This window comes from Sapajus apella, unplaced genomic scaffold (assembly GCF_009761245.1).
Source record: "Sapajus apella isolate SASKATOON/1434 unplaced genomic scaffold, GSC_monkey_1.0 scaffold176, whole genome shotgun sequence".
Lineage (NCBI taxonomy): Eukaryota > Metazoa > Chordata > Mammalia > Primates > Cebidae > Sapajus > Sapajus apella.
The window spans coordinates 675,404-689,550 of NW_022437116.1; the positions used below are offsets into that span (position 1 = coordinate 675,404).

Here is a 14,147-nt window from a genome sequence, read left to right on the forward strand (position 1 = left end):
CTTATTCCTATCTATAAAGTTCCAGTTCATTCTGTTCTTTACAGTGACACAACTTACTAGATCCTATGTATGGGGAGGAAATCTCTCTCTGAAAATGGCTGAAACTGGCAATCTCTGTGTTAAAAGCATCTGTGAAAGGATTTGACAATCGGGAATAATTCTTCTGTCCTGGCACTCTTCAGAATGATTTATGTATACAATTTCGGTTGATCCTCTGTACCACAGCAAGGAAACATCCTCACTTTACATAAGTGGAAACAAAATGTTGTAAAAGTTATCTCATCAAAAGAAAAAAATGTTGTTGAGCACTTATTATATGGAAGGGTTTATAAAAGTAAATAAGGCATAGTCTCTGACCTCAATAAATTTACAGTCTAGCTGGAGAAACAAGCCAATTACAATTCAGAGTGATTAGTGCTATGGTAGTGATAAGTACAGAGTGCTGTAGGAGCATACAGCAGGAGCATCCACCCAAGATTGCAAGGCACCAAGGAACACTTTCCAGAGCAAGCAGTTTCTAGGTAGAGACTCTAGGTAGAGACTCACAGGCTAAGAAGAACCCAGCCAGGTAAAAAAAAATAGAGTACCTAGCCAGGTAAAAATTAGAGAACAATCACATTACAAATTGATCCACTTCATTGTTCCTTCCCCTAGAGGGAAAGAATGGATTTGAAACAGCGCTTCAGTCAGAGATGAAAGCTGGTGCAAATGTACCTAGGAGTAGAGCCAAATTTGGAACGATATGAATAATTTTATCATTCCAAAAACATGAAAGAAATGAGGGACCATGCCTTTAAGATTGGTAGTAGTATAGCTGGATGGCATGTACCATGAAATAGGTTTATTATTTTATTGAGGCTTGTTGGTTTTTAACATAGGGTACAGGAATCTTAGTGCTGTAGTGAAGAATTTAGTTTGTAGAGCATAGGATAATGAAGAATAGATTCCAAAGGCACCAGTGATGAAAAAACAGTGGTCTCAGAGGAAAGCAATGCTTGAGGCACATTGAAAGGTGAGAAGAGCCAAATGAGAGGGCTGCAGGGGAAGTGGGGCCCAAGGCTTTATTTGTTCAACTCAATTCATTAGTTCATTTGGAAAATGTTTCCTAAGCACTTATTCTGTGATGACACTGTGCTAGGCTATTAAGTAAAAGCACAATTTGAACGCAAATTACTATCAACTAAGTATTATTTCTATTATATCATCATGAATAATTCAGCAACAAATACATCAAAACAAAGACAACCAATTTTTTAATTCAATTTACTAATATTTGTTAAATACCTAACCTATTAGGTATGTGCAAAATATTGTACTGTATCAAAGTGTCTACTTACTGGTTAATGGTTACTGGTTATACTCCATGCTCTGTAAGGTGAAAGGACCCATGGGTAAAATGTGCTTAGTAATAAACATTATCAAATACCAGCAAATGGGAGAAATTTCCTGATGCCTTTAAAATCAGTGATCAATAAATACATATGGAATACTTCTTTTTGAAACAGTGATTGCTGAGTTGAACACTGGTGAGACAAGTTTATGTAGAATGAAAGTTTATGTAGATTTGTAACAATGTAGGGAGTAAAAAAATCAACACACTATCACAAAAACTTGGTGATAGGGCTGAAATAGAATCAAATTTTATGTAATTTTTAGTGGGGTAGGCTTAGTGTGATCCTGCCTGAAAGGTATGTTCTCCAAAGGTCCTTGGCAGCCTTGTGATTCAGTTTTAAGTGCTATGAACTTTGGTTTGAAACCTGAGTAATAAAAGCTGCGCAATTGTTTTCCTTTTATAGCTTCCATGTTTTAAAGCTATAGCTTAGCAAAGGTGCAAGTGTTTTACCAAAGAATCACTATGAGAAGTCTGTTTAGACTGTTAAAAAGGCAACTTTCTGAAGACACCCTAGTTGAATTTGTAGGCCGTGTAAGATTATAACTTCAACTGTGACAGCCTTCACAGTATTCTTATGAAGGCACAACTCTACAACATAGGCTCCAGATTTTATATTGAAATGTACATTTCAATCCCACAGTACATAAATACATGCAAATAAAAGTTTCAAATATGCATTTTAAATCATCCTATTAGTACCGTGCAACCACAATTAACAAAAAAACCCCACAAAATAAAAAGTAGCCTTGTTTAATTGGAATATCTATATTTCCATGCACTCTGGTAGCTGGCACTGATAAGAATGAGACCAATATCGAAAATACAAAGCCATCTCCAAGATTTTAGGCTCTCTTTATTTCTGAATTGAGGCCATTTTTCAATGGTTTCTATATCTAGAGTCTAGTGCAATGAAACTGGAAGCAACTGACCAGAATAACATCCTTCTGTGCACACACACAAGGTTCTAAACCAATTCCACATCCAAATGCAATTCTACAAACCAAGGCATGGTAAAAAGAAGGTGCATTATTTTAGAAAGCCTTTAGCCAATAAATTTTAGACTAACTCTTGTTAACTGCAAAGGGTTAGGAAAACTTGGACTTCAGTGGTTTAATTATTTTATCTAAACTTAATTTTTATGTTATGACAAAACAACATTTACTAAAACTACCACATACTTTTCTATGAAAAGTTAAAATATATATCTATAACATTCAACATGACAAATATTCTAATTTGAGCCTCTTTCCAACTTAATTTACAAAAAAGTTCTGTTATACATTTAATAAATTCATTTATTCAATATATGTCCATTGAGCATCTATTATGTGCCAAATACTGTTCCAAGCTCTAAAGTAAATTCTAAAAACTTGGTGGCAGAATGACGGTGCAGCCAGCCCACTTGTACTTTAAAGTTAAATTGATCAGGTATGTTCCCTGGTCCATTGACCAAATGCTTTGGTACTGCCAATCATAACACAGCTTGGAAAGAACACACTGACTAAACGTCTTGCCTGTGTGTTATGGTTAGAATGCTTCAGAAATCAGCTTGGCTCTCTTCTAACCAAGAGGTAGTCTGAAGGAAACCGTTGAGAAACATATAGCTTGCCAACCAATAACACTTGACAAGCATACCTGAGGCTTAGAGTATGTGGGATGGTAAGCTGCAGGAGAAAAAGGAGCATAAGTGTCCGTGTATGTATGATAGTTGTCACTCCATATAACGTCACTTCTGTTTTGCCTCTCCATTATTATAAACTAGTACATCTTGCTTAAGAAAATGAAATCAATAGAAAAAAATTAGAGAAGAATCCCTTTACAAATTGATCCACTTCATTGTTCCTTATGTATGGTGTATGTGCGTGTATATCTGATTACTAAATATATGACATAAATATGTATATGTATACAAATAAAACATATAATGTAATTCTGCATTTTTTGTGATTATCTCATTTATCAAAACCACAGGTTAATTTTTTCCAGTTAGTGAAGGTAATTTTTGACCACATTTATTGATTAATTTGAGGCACATTAGCATTCAGCCTGGTTGTATGTCAATGTGACAATTTTTTAAGTGTTCTTGAAACTTTGGACTTGAACCATTAATGAGAAGATGTAATTGAACTTTAGTAGTGAAGCCTTATAAATATCTCAGTTGAAGTTTGAGAAATAAATCTAAATTCAAAGCTTGAAATTTCATGAAAGGTTTGGGCGTGTCCTTATTAATTTTTTTTTTTTTTTTTTTGCATTTGAGCTGATTTCTAACTGCTTTCTTCCATGACATAAAAGACACAAAGGGTCATTTCTTCAGTTAGATTCTAGAGTAATAAAATTAAATACTTCATGTGTCAAAAGAATGATTGGCACCAAAATAGCACTGCATATGGTTCAGTTTATACTGGCGGGACAGAAGAATTCTCATCTTTTGGTATAAAGGCTTCAAATGAGAATATTGTCAAGGTTCCAAGGGATTCAAGGTTTATCTTCAGTCACCTCTAGACCCTTTCAGAATTATAATGAGAATGAAAGTGCTGAAAATAAATAGAACTTATTTGTATATGGAGCCAGGTCTGCATCACAGATGACCAAAAAAGCAGAATACCAGTTTTCTGACAGGACAATTTCCCGACTGGACATGTTGGCATACCTCATGGTTATGCCTTTGCAGATATGTAAAACTGCTTTTGACTGTTAATATGAAATATTGCTATATTTCAAAATGCCGTTTCTGAATCTTCCTCAAATCCTTGTAATAAAAGAGAAGCAGCATGTAATTTGGATATAGTTCCAATTAATCCTATGAACTGAAACCCTCCGAGGTTCCCTGTCATGTATTGAATCAAATCCATGCTTTTTCACTTCACCCTTTAGGTTTAGCAACTGATTCCTTCCGTATTTCACTAACCTTCCTTTTTCATCATTCTTGAACAGTCCTTCTACTTCAGCCATGTTATCTATTGTGTTTCTCATTCAGATTACTTGACTGACCCTTGTGTTCTGCCTCTTTGTGTTAATTATGTAATAAATGGGTCCTAAAGTGTTAAAAGGAAAAGAAAAAGACAAATTTTTGTCCCAGTCTTCACAGTCCCACGAATACAAATACGTATCCCCATTGATCCTGCCCATTAGCCAAAACAATTTAAAAGGAGGAACAAAACTATGTACCCAAAACAAGCAGTTGCTTTGTTTCCCAGGAGATAGTCATCTGTGTGAAACTTAGCCAGGGAGTCAGTCTTTTCCTTCTGATATTATGTAGATCCACAGAAGAAATACACAATTCCAATTAGCAAAGAGTTATTTAAGAAGAAAACACCGGAATCAATTATCTTACTATGGTACAGTTTTTAATCTAGATTCAGGAAGAAGCATTAAAGGGTTGAACATAGCATTAAGCAAAGTGGGCTCAGAGACAGACCATAGAAATGGAATGAATGCGCAGAGGCAAAAGCTATTTTCAGACTGAGATCAAAAGGTCATGTAGCCTCAGAAGCAGCAAGACAAAAGAATTGAGAAACTGACCTAGCTAAAGAATGTCCACCAAGAGACGTGATGGTCAAAGGTAAAATTACATCTGTGTAATATGTATGTAGTTAGCTGTAATTGTATATTGATTCATAAAGTTAATTCAAGAATATATATAGCAAACTATTTAAATCAAATTTAGCCCTACTAGGTGACCCTTCCATGTGGTATTAAATTGGTATCTAGGAAGTGATGAACTGGTCACTGACTGTGGTTACCTATAGTCCTAGCTAACTGATGAAGGGGAAAGAGGCAGTTTTACAGAAATGATGATCTTAAAAAAAGATGCTTGAATGTGCAACATCTACACTGCATCACTATCAACCTCCCTCCTCTATTTCTCCACTTTTCTGGATCCTTTTCCTTCTCCAATACTGGATTGCAAACTTACCTGTACAATATATATACATTTGTACTCATCAGCATAACTTGTAAAATCATTTATATGCAGGTATGTGTTGTATAAATGTTTATATAAGGAAATATTATCTCTCCTGTTAGAAACAAAACCCAGACCATCTGTGGATTTGGCACTAAGTGGAAAACTTCCTAGTTGATTGTGATGGCAGTAAATCAATATGACGTAATGGCAAGGGAAGGTGAAATTTAAGGGTAGAGTTTACTGTTCGGTTGTCTCTTACCACCATGATGATTATCTTTACATCACAGGGTTGCAAGAAGGACTAATTAAAAAATATATGCAAGTTCAGTTAGCAGAGTACCTGGCACACAGTGGTTAACAATATTTATTGTCATTAATGTTCCCACATCTCCATCTTCAGTCCCTTCTCACCTGAGCTCTAGATAGGCATGTGCAATTCTATTTTGGCCTAGTCAAAAACTCACGTTACTCATCTGAAGCCTTTGACTTAATGCACACTTTTAACCTTGTCTCTTATTTTTCTTGGATGAGACCATCAAGGCATAAACTACTTTAACTTCTTACCACTACATTTTGTAATTTATGTCCTGTGTTGGAGCATGCAGTGATCATTCCCCTTTCAAAGCCTTTCCTTCTGAGATCCAGAAACATTCTCCAAGTGAGCCTTATGACAGTAAATACATCTACATTCACTTGCACTCACTCTTCAAATCCTTGTGAGTTGGCATCTTTCTCTAATATTATTGAAACTGCTTATTTTGAGGCAGTGGATCCCTATCTCGGATGCACATTGGCATCCCCAAGGAGACTTTTTTTTCAATGCTTGAGTCCCACCCACTGGAAACTGTGATTTAATTGGTCTGAGGAACAGTTTTGGAACTGAGATTTGTAAAACTCCCCAGGTGATTTTAATGTCCAAAGTGGACAATCTCTAGTCTAAATCAGCAATGACCTTCTAAACTGCCTGTTTTACTGTCTTTGACAATATTAGCCACATTTTCCTGCTGAAAAGTCTCCTCATTTGGCTTATGTGATAACCCATTCCTTTCGGTTCTTCTATGATATATCAAGACCACTTCATTGCTTCTGCCCACTATTTTAAAATCAGTGTTGCTCAGGGTATCATAATTGGCTCTCTTTATTTCTGACTGTATATGTTTTCACTGGTAATCTCTTCTACTCCCGTAGTTTCACAGAATAGAACCACCTATTTCTATTTCTGTGAAAAATGACGTTGGGATTTTGATAGGCATTATATTGAATCAATTGATCACTTTGGGTAATATGAACATTTTAGCAATATTATATGTCTCCAAATACATGCGTAACCACATACCCCCCCCACACACACACATAGTGACACAATTTCTTTAAATTTGAAATCTAAATTTAGAGCTGTCTATCTGTCCATAGTATTTATGACAGTGGGCTCTAATTTCAGACTGCCTGGGTTCCAATCCTAGTTCTATCACTTACTACCTCTGTAATATTGGGCAAGTTACTTAGCATATCTATGCTTATTTTATTCATTATAAAATGGGTATATTCATGATCCCAACTTCACAGCATTGCTGGGAAGATTAAATAACATAATTTATTTAAAGTGCCTTACTTACAGTCTGGTGCTGAATAAATGCTAGATATTTCTCTCATAATCAATGTCACCATGCCCTTGGCAGAATACTCTGCAGGGTTCTAGCTTCTTGACCCCCATGGTACTTTACATACACCACGATTATCACACCTATCATACTGCATCACTATTGCCTATTGACATGTACCTTCCCAATGGTACTCTGAATTTCTTGAGAGCAAAGACTACTTCTTATTCACCTATAATCTTCAGAGTTTAACACAGAACTTTGCACAGATAAGCAGAACAGTTTAGAAATAGGTTTTGTCCTTTGTCAACTCTAATTGATTGCCAATGCTTGGGTGAAATGCTGTGTTGAAAGGGATGTGAGGGTCAAGTTGGTCTCAACAACGGAAAGAGCATCACGATTAATTAGGGATGTCTTCCATGGGAGAAGCAGAGGAAGCAGTGGCACAAGTGTCATGGACATTCCATTCCAGTTTTAGATGCTGTGTAAGTAAATGCTTATTGAATAAATTTTCATGTCACTAGTGTTACTAACTAGTAACACTGGTCAGCCAACTGGAGTTATTGTTAAATAACCTGGCTAATTTCTCTTGTAGTCTAAATTCTTTCAGAGCAGTCATTATAGATTTTATGCTAGAAACTTGTGACAACTAGAAGCATAACATTCTCACAGCAGAAAATTCATTAAATGTGATCAAATTCTGCTGAAATTTTCATTTTATAGGTCTTGCTACATTAATATTATACCTGCCATCTGTGATCTTTGCCATGTAAATACAGATCCTGAGATTGAATCCTTCATGGTTTTTGTAGAAACTGATATCTAAACTGTCTACATATAAGCAAACAATCATTTAAACTATTGCTAAAGGCTTGATCTAAAAACAGAGAATGTGCTTTTCAAATTTCGGCTTCTGTCTACTCCTTGAATACACAGGTGGCAGTGCTGCTTAAGCGTTTTCTGCTGTGGGATGAAGTGGCTCATCAAACCACGGCAAAAAGAGAGAAAATCATAGTCATTAGGGTACATTTATTTCAAGATTAACTTCATTCACCTAGCCCACTACCTGGCACATAGTTTATATTAAATGAATGCTGGTTCATAAGTATATAAATAAACAAATGGATGGATGAATGGATGGATGGATGGATGACAGATCAACTTTCCTTCCATGTAATCTTGGCAAATAAACATTGGCAGTTTTGGCCAGGTGTGCTGGCTCATGCCTGTAATCCCAGCACTTTGGGAGGCTAAGCCGGGCGGATCACTTGAGATCAGGAGTTCGAGACCAGGCTGGCCAACATGGTGAAATCCTATCTCTACTAAAAATACAAAAATTAGCTAGGTGTGGTGGCAAACGCTTGTAATCCCAGCTACTCAGGAGGCTGAGGCAGGAGAATCGCTAACCCAGGAGGCAGAGGTTGCAGTGAGCTGAGATCATGCCATTGCACTCCGGCCTGGGCGACAAAGCAAGAATCCATCTCAAAAAAAAAAAAAAGGTAGTTTTAAATTTTTTCCACCAGATGGCAATAATGTGAGATATGAGTTTAGGTTGTAATCTTGAAAAGAAAAACAACCAACCAACCAACCAAACAAACAAAAACTATATGGAGAAAAAGAAGCACCAAAAGAAAAGATTTAGATGACACAAATGAAATGTTTGTGTCATCTAACATACCTCCATTTTATGCATGGGTGACTTCTCATTCATAATTATTTTGTAGTGAAATGGGAATATTCAAAAACTTATCTATATAAAATTATTGGCCAATTCTCATAATTAAAATTATTACCCTTGGTGTATATATCCATACATTTATATTTTCATTTTTAATACGAATTTCTTAGTTAATTGGTGCCTCCTTTGGATGTGAGGTTGCTTAGGAAGAATAGTTAGCCTGTGTGCCTCTAGAAAATCTACCCCTGCTATCCAACCTGCCAAAAGTCATATGAAATAAGCCTGCCTAGGGTTCATTCATCCTGTTAGCAAAAAATTGTGAATAATACTATATTACTGCCCATCCCCTAATTTAAAAGCTTTTAGAAAATTCAGTTTTAGAGTCTAGCACTTCATGTATACATGGAGTAGGCTGCTGCTGGTTTGGAAAATAAAGACAATATGAACGTATTTTCAGATGGTATAGAGTATTTTATCTTATTAATTCTTCTAAAAACAAATCTTCAATTGGATAAAGCATTAACTTCCCTAAAAAGTAGAATAAGCAGACTCAGGAATATTTCATGGTAAATTATATAGCATACCATCTGCCCTTTTCTAATGATAACCAGAATGAAAAGGCATTTAACCTCTTTATACTGGGGTCAGTTGTGGGGAAATAGGGGAGGGATGGTGGGGAGTGGGAAGCTGGGGAGAGATAGCAAGGGGAGAAATGTCAGATGTAGGTGATGGGGAAGAAGGCAGCAAATCACACTGCCACGTGTGTTCCTATGCAACAATTTTGCATGTTCTTCACATGTACCCCAAAACCTAAAATGCAATAAAATAAATAAATGGGAAAAATAAAATAAAATAAAATAAGAAAAATAAATAAATGCTTGGTCACTGGAGGTCGGCAAGGCTGTTGGGGAAGAAAATGAAGGGAAACTAACATTTTTTTGAATTCCTAAAGATCGTGACTCTCGTGATGGCAATCAATACTTATCACAACCTCCTGACATAGGTATGAAAGACAGTGTGGTATAGTGAAGAATGGGAGCTTTAGAGACATAGACTTGATTTCTGATCTTAACTCTCACCACTCCTTTAGCTACACATCCTCTGGCAAATTATTTCTCTCCAAGCCTCAGCTATCTCATCTGTAAACTGGGGATAATAGCACATACCTTATCAGGTGTTTATGAGGAGTGAATGTAAAGCACCTTGCACAGTGCTAGAATAGAATAGGAACAATTCAAAATTTATTATTATTATTGTGATGATAGTGATGATGATGAAGTCAATTTTGCAAAAGAGAAAACAGGTTCAGAGCCGAAGTATCTTGCTTAAGGTTACATAGCTAGTAAACTTAAAAGGCATCTAGCACCATATCTGGCACCATAGCAGGTGCCTAATCAACATTTTGTTTGCATTCATCCTTCCTGGTCTAAAACGCAACGATTTTTTGAGATCTTATTCCTTTAAAATAATGGGTTAGGCTCAGCTTTACCTCGATTGGTGCAAGATGCAACCACTAACATACATCTGCAAAAATTAAAGACATTTTCTCTGACTCATAGATAGTAATACATGGACTAAGACAACAAAGAGAATTCCAGATCTTACAAAAAAGATGATAATTGGGTCCACCATTTTGCCTAACATAGGACAAGTCATTTCTCCTTCAAAGAGCTACATATTTTCCCACCTAGGTGTCTCTGCAGATCGGCAGTCAGTAGCAGATGAGATCCTGTTTCAGATTTTTAGCTCCCAGATCTGTATACTTTATTTTATATAAGTCAGTGTACTGAAGGATGGTGCTGGCTAAAAATATAAATTGGTTCAAAATGTGTTTATGTCAGTTCATGGATGATAGATTCAGGTTTTTGTCCTTGGCCCTTTTCTACTCTCAACCCTCTACACACTCTCCCTGGGTAATCTCATCCATCCCCAGGCATCTCTACTCTGAGACACTGATGAGCTCAAATCTACTTATAACGACAGCCCAGATCTGTTCTGAATCCTAGACACACACTTCCAATCGCTGATGGGAAAAGCCACCTGAATGTCATACCAGCATCTTAAACTTAACATGTCTGAAAAGAAACTCATCTTCTTCCCTTCCAAACTTGCTCCTCGTACTGTGTTCCTTCTCTTGGTAAATTAATCACTATCCTCTCTGTTTCCCAAACTTAAAACTTTAGAGTCATCCTTGACTCAGTTATTTCTTTCAACCTCAACCAGTAATCAATTATAAAGTTCTATCAATTTGAACACACTTACATCTCTTGAACGTGTCTTTTCATCTCCACAGACATTGTTTAGACCTCTAACATCATTCTTAGCTCTGGCCTAATTCAGTGGCCTCACAGATTTTTCTCCCTGCATTCAGTTATTTCCAACTGCAATCAATCTTCTACACTGCTGCCTATACTTCTACAATTATCTTGTATACATTCTTATCCTAAAAAGTGTAATTCATCACGAAATTCTCCACCAATTAAAAGCTTTCTTTTTCAAAGCTTAAAGGAAATTTTAAAAATTTCCTACATTGGGCATGCAAGACTTCACAATCAGGCCCCAACATACCTTGTTCTCATCTTCCTCGGAGTTTTATACTTTGCACTTGCTTATCTGCTCTCTAGGAATGTCTTTTTGGTAAACTTTTATTCAAATTTTAACTTAGGTCAAATATCAACTTTCTATGTACCCTAATTCCTGTAAAGAAGTTAATTGATTCATTCTGTGTACTTCCACAACACCGTTTTTATCTGTAAAAGCACTTCATACATTTAATTGCAATAACATATTTTGAGTGTCTATTTTCCCCACTGCACTGTAAGTTTCCTACAAGCAGCCATCTCCAACCTCAGCATTGGCTTCAAGGTCTGACACTCATTAATGACTAAATAAAAGCTTACTGAATAAAAATCATCCATTGAAAGGAAGTTAGAATGACATCATGGAGACAAACTCCCCTTACCCCAAATTCCTTTTGATGAAACTGCACAGAGAGAAAATCTGAAGCTGGCCAGCTCTTTATACTGACTCAGCATAAAATTGCTTATGTTTTCAGAACTGTCACCAGAATGCATTCTTATTTCTACTCACTCAACCACTCTACATCCTAAAACCACAACCCATAAATCACAATTGTAAATTCGTCTTCTATAAAGATAAACTTACAGATAAATATTTTAACGAGAACTAGGCATTTCCTAAAGCCAAAAACATTTCCATAGGAAATCATTTCCCAGTTGTCAGGCAAAAGAAGAAAATTATTTTAGAACAAATTTACATGATATTAACTGAAAAAAATTGGAAAGATTAAAATGAATTCCTTGAATAGAAAGATATAAAACTTTTACCAATTATGTTAAGGGATAAAAATGAGTAATATAGTTAACCTTACAAATATGTAATAATTATTTAAGCGTTAGCATTAATTTTGGCTCAATTTAATGTTGTTTTTAAAATGTAAGATTCAAGCACTAATTAGAGTGTACTGTAGTTTTCATCTGTAATCATTTTATTTGACATGGCAATATTTAAAGAGTAGTTTTCAATGTATGATAAGCACTTATGTTTCAGTTGATATCAACTAATTCCTTAAATGAAACAATTATAAAGCATATATTATATGCAAAGTTTTATAGAAAATAGAGATCTACCAAGAAACCATGATCCCCATCTTCACTGAGTACACAATCTAGGAAAATATATACAATCATAATAAGAGGTAAAAAGAAGCCGAGCATGGTGGCTCATGCCTGTAATTCCAGCACTTAGGGAGACTGAGGCAGGCAGATCACAGGAGGCCAGGAGTTCGAGACCAGCCTGGCCAACATGGTGAAACCCCATCTCTATTAAAAATACAAAAAAAAATTAGCCAGGCGTGGTGGCCTGCACCTGCAATCCCAGCTACTCAGGAGGCCGAGGCACGAAAATCACTTGAACCCAGGAGGCAGAGGTTGCAGTAAGGCAATATCGTGCGACTGCACTCCAGCCTGGGTGACAGAGTGAGACTCTGCTCAACAAAAAAGGAGGGTGGTGTAAAAAGAATGTATTCTTAAAGTTCATGGAGGAAGATCACCTACACAGTGAAATAGCGATGATGTTGGGGGTGATGGTACAGCAAGGATTCAGTGGAAAAGGATGCTTGTAAGCTAGGCTTTGAAAGATGGTTGGGTATGAATAAAGAGAGATAGCAGAGGATTGTATTCCAAGAAAAATTTAACAGCACAGCAAAAGGATTGAAAAGGGATGGGGTGAGATCCAGGTAGACCAGTTAAGAAATAAAAAACAATCTAGGTAAGATGTAATGAGAGTAATGATCATGGGAATGGAGAGGAGAAACGGATTTGAGAGATGTAGACATTAACTCTGCTGGATGAGGAAAGTGATTAGATCAGAAAGTGTGTGTGGTTCACTGGGAGAATGGGAGCATCATTAACAGATGTAGGTGATACAAGGAAGATGAGTGGGATTAGGAGTGTTAAAATGATTGCTTTCACTTTAGATAGATTGGTTTAGAAGTGCTAGTGTATTATTCATTTGGAAATGCTGGGGAGCTTAACTGAAAATTTAGGACTAGAGTTTAGAAAGGAGGTTAGTTCTGAAGATAAATATTTGAAAGTCACTCAAATAGATGTGATCATTGAAGCCATCTGAGTAAAAAAGATTTCGGAGGGTTGGAGCAATAATTTTCAATCTTGAGCAGGAATCAGAATCCCCTGGGGTTTTGTAACCCAGAAATGGGTCCCACCCCCAGGGTTTCTGACTCAATATGTCTACAGTGGCGCTTGAGAATTTACATTCTAAAAAACATTCTCAGGTTTTGCTGTTGCTGTTAGTCAAGTCCACGCTTGGAGAACCGAGATAATAAAGTCCATTATTTTTATCACAGCATTAAGTTATTCATAAAATCTTGTGCCAATGTCAATATCTTCTACATCATTAAAATAGTGTCTAACACAGCTTACCCATCAATTGAAACAGAAAATCATATTTCTCCTAGCTTTTTTTTTTTTTTTTTGGTTAGAAACCATCTTGCCAATCCATAATTGAGAAACTAAGGCTGCCCAAAGAAGATGCTCCAAAATACGGCTATTGTAAGAAGGGTTCTAAAAAATTCTTATATTTCTTTCAGACTGGGCTGTACAATGTTTCTACATTCTGGTGATAGACTGGAACCCTGTTTGGTGGTCTCCACTAACCTGTTAGCTTTGTCAGCAGCCAAATATTTATTTGAGACTTTTGTCCCATATAAGCAATGGCTTGAAAAGCACTTAGCTGTTTACTTTTCATCTTACGATAAATTATTTATCCTTCAGTCTGTAAATGACTATTTGTAGGATTAGACAAATTTTGAATGCTCTGATAAGAGGACTGCAGCATCTAAATTCATGCATAATCCGTAAAAAGCACATGTAACCTACAACATCAGCTGGGCTGGCATATGAAATAGATTCTCCAGCATATATAAGCCGTGCGAATTATTAACCAGTTAACATCAGCAAATTTATTTTTGAAACAAAAGTTTACACATATAAGCATTCTCTAATGAGAAATAATATTCGTTATAAAGAT

The 14,147-nt window shown here is 36.2% G+C and overlaps 1 protein-coding gene across 1 annotated transcript in view; it reads right to left on the minus strand.

Moving 5' to 3' along the window:
• LOC116542964 (teneurin-1-like) overlaps nt 1-14,147 on the minus strand; it is a 316,984-nt gene that overhangs the window by 63,014 nt on the left and 239,823 nt on the right. The gene's annotated exons all lie outside the window — the stretch shown is intronic.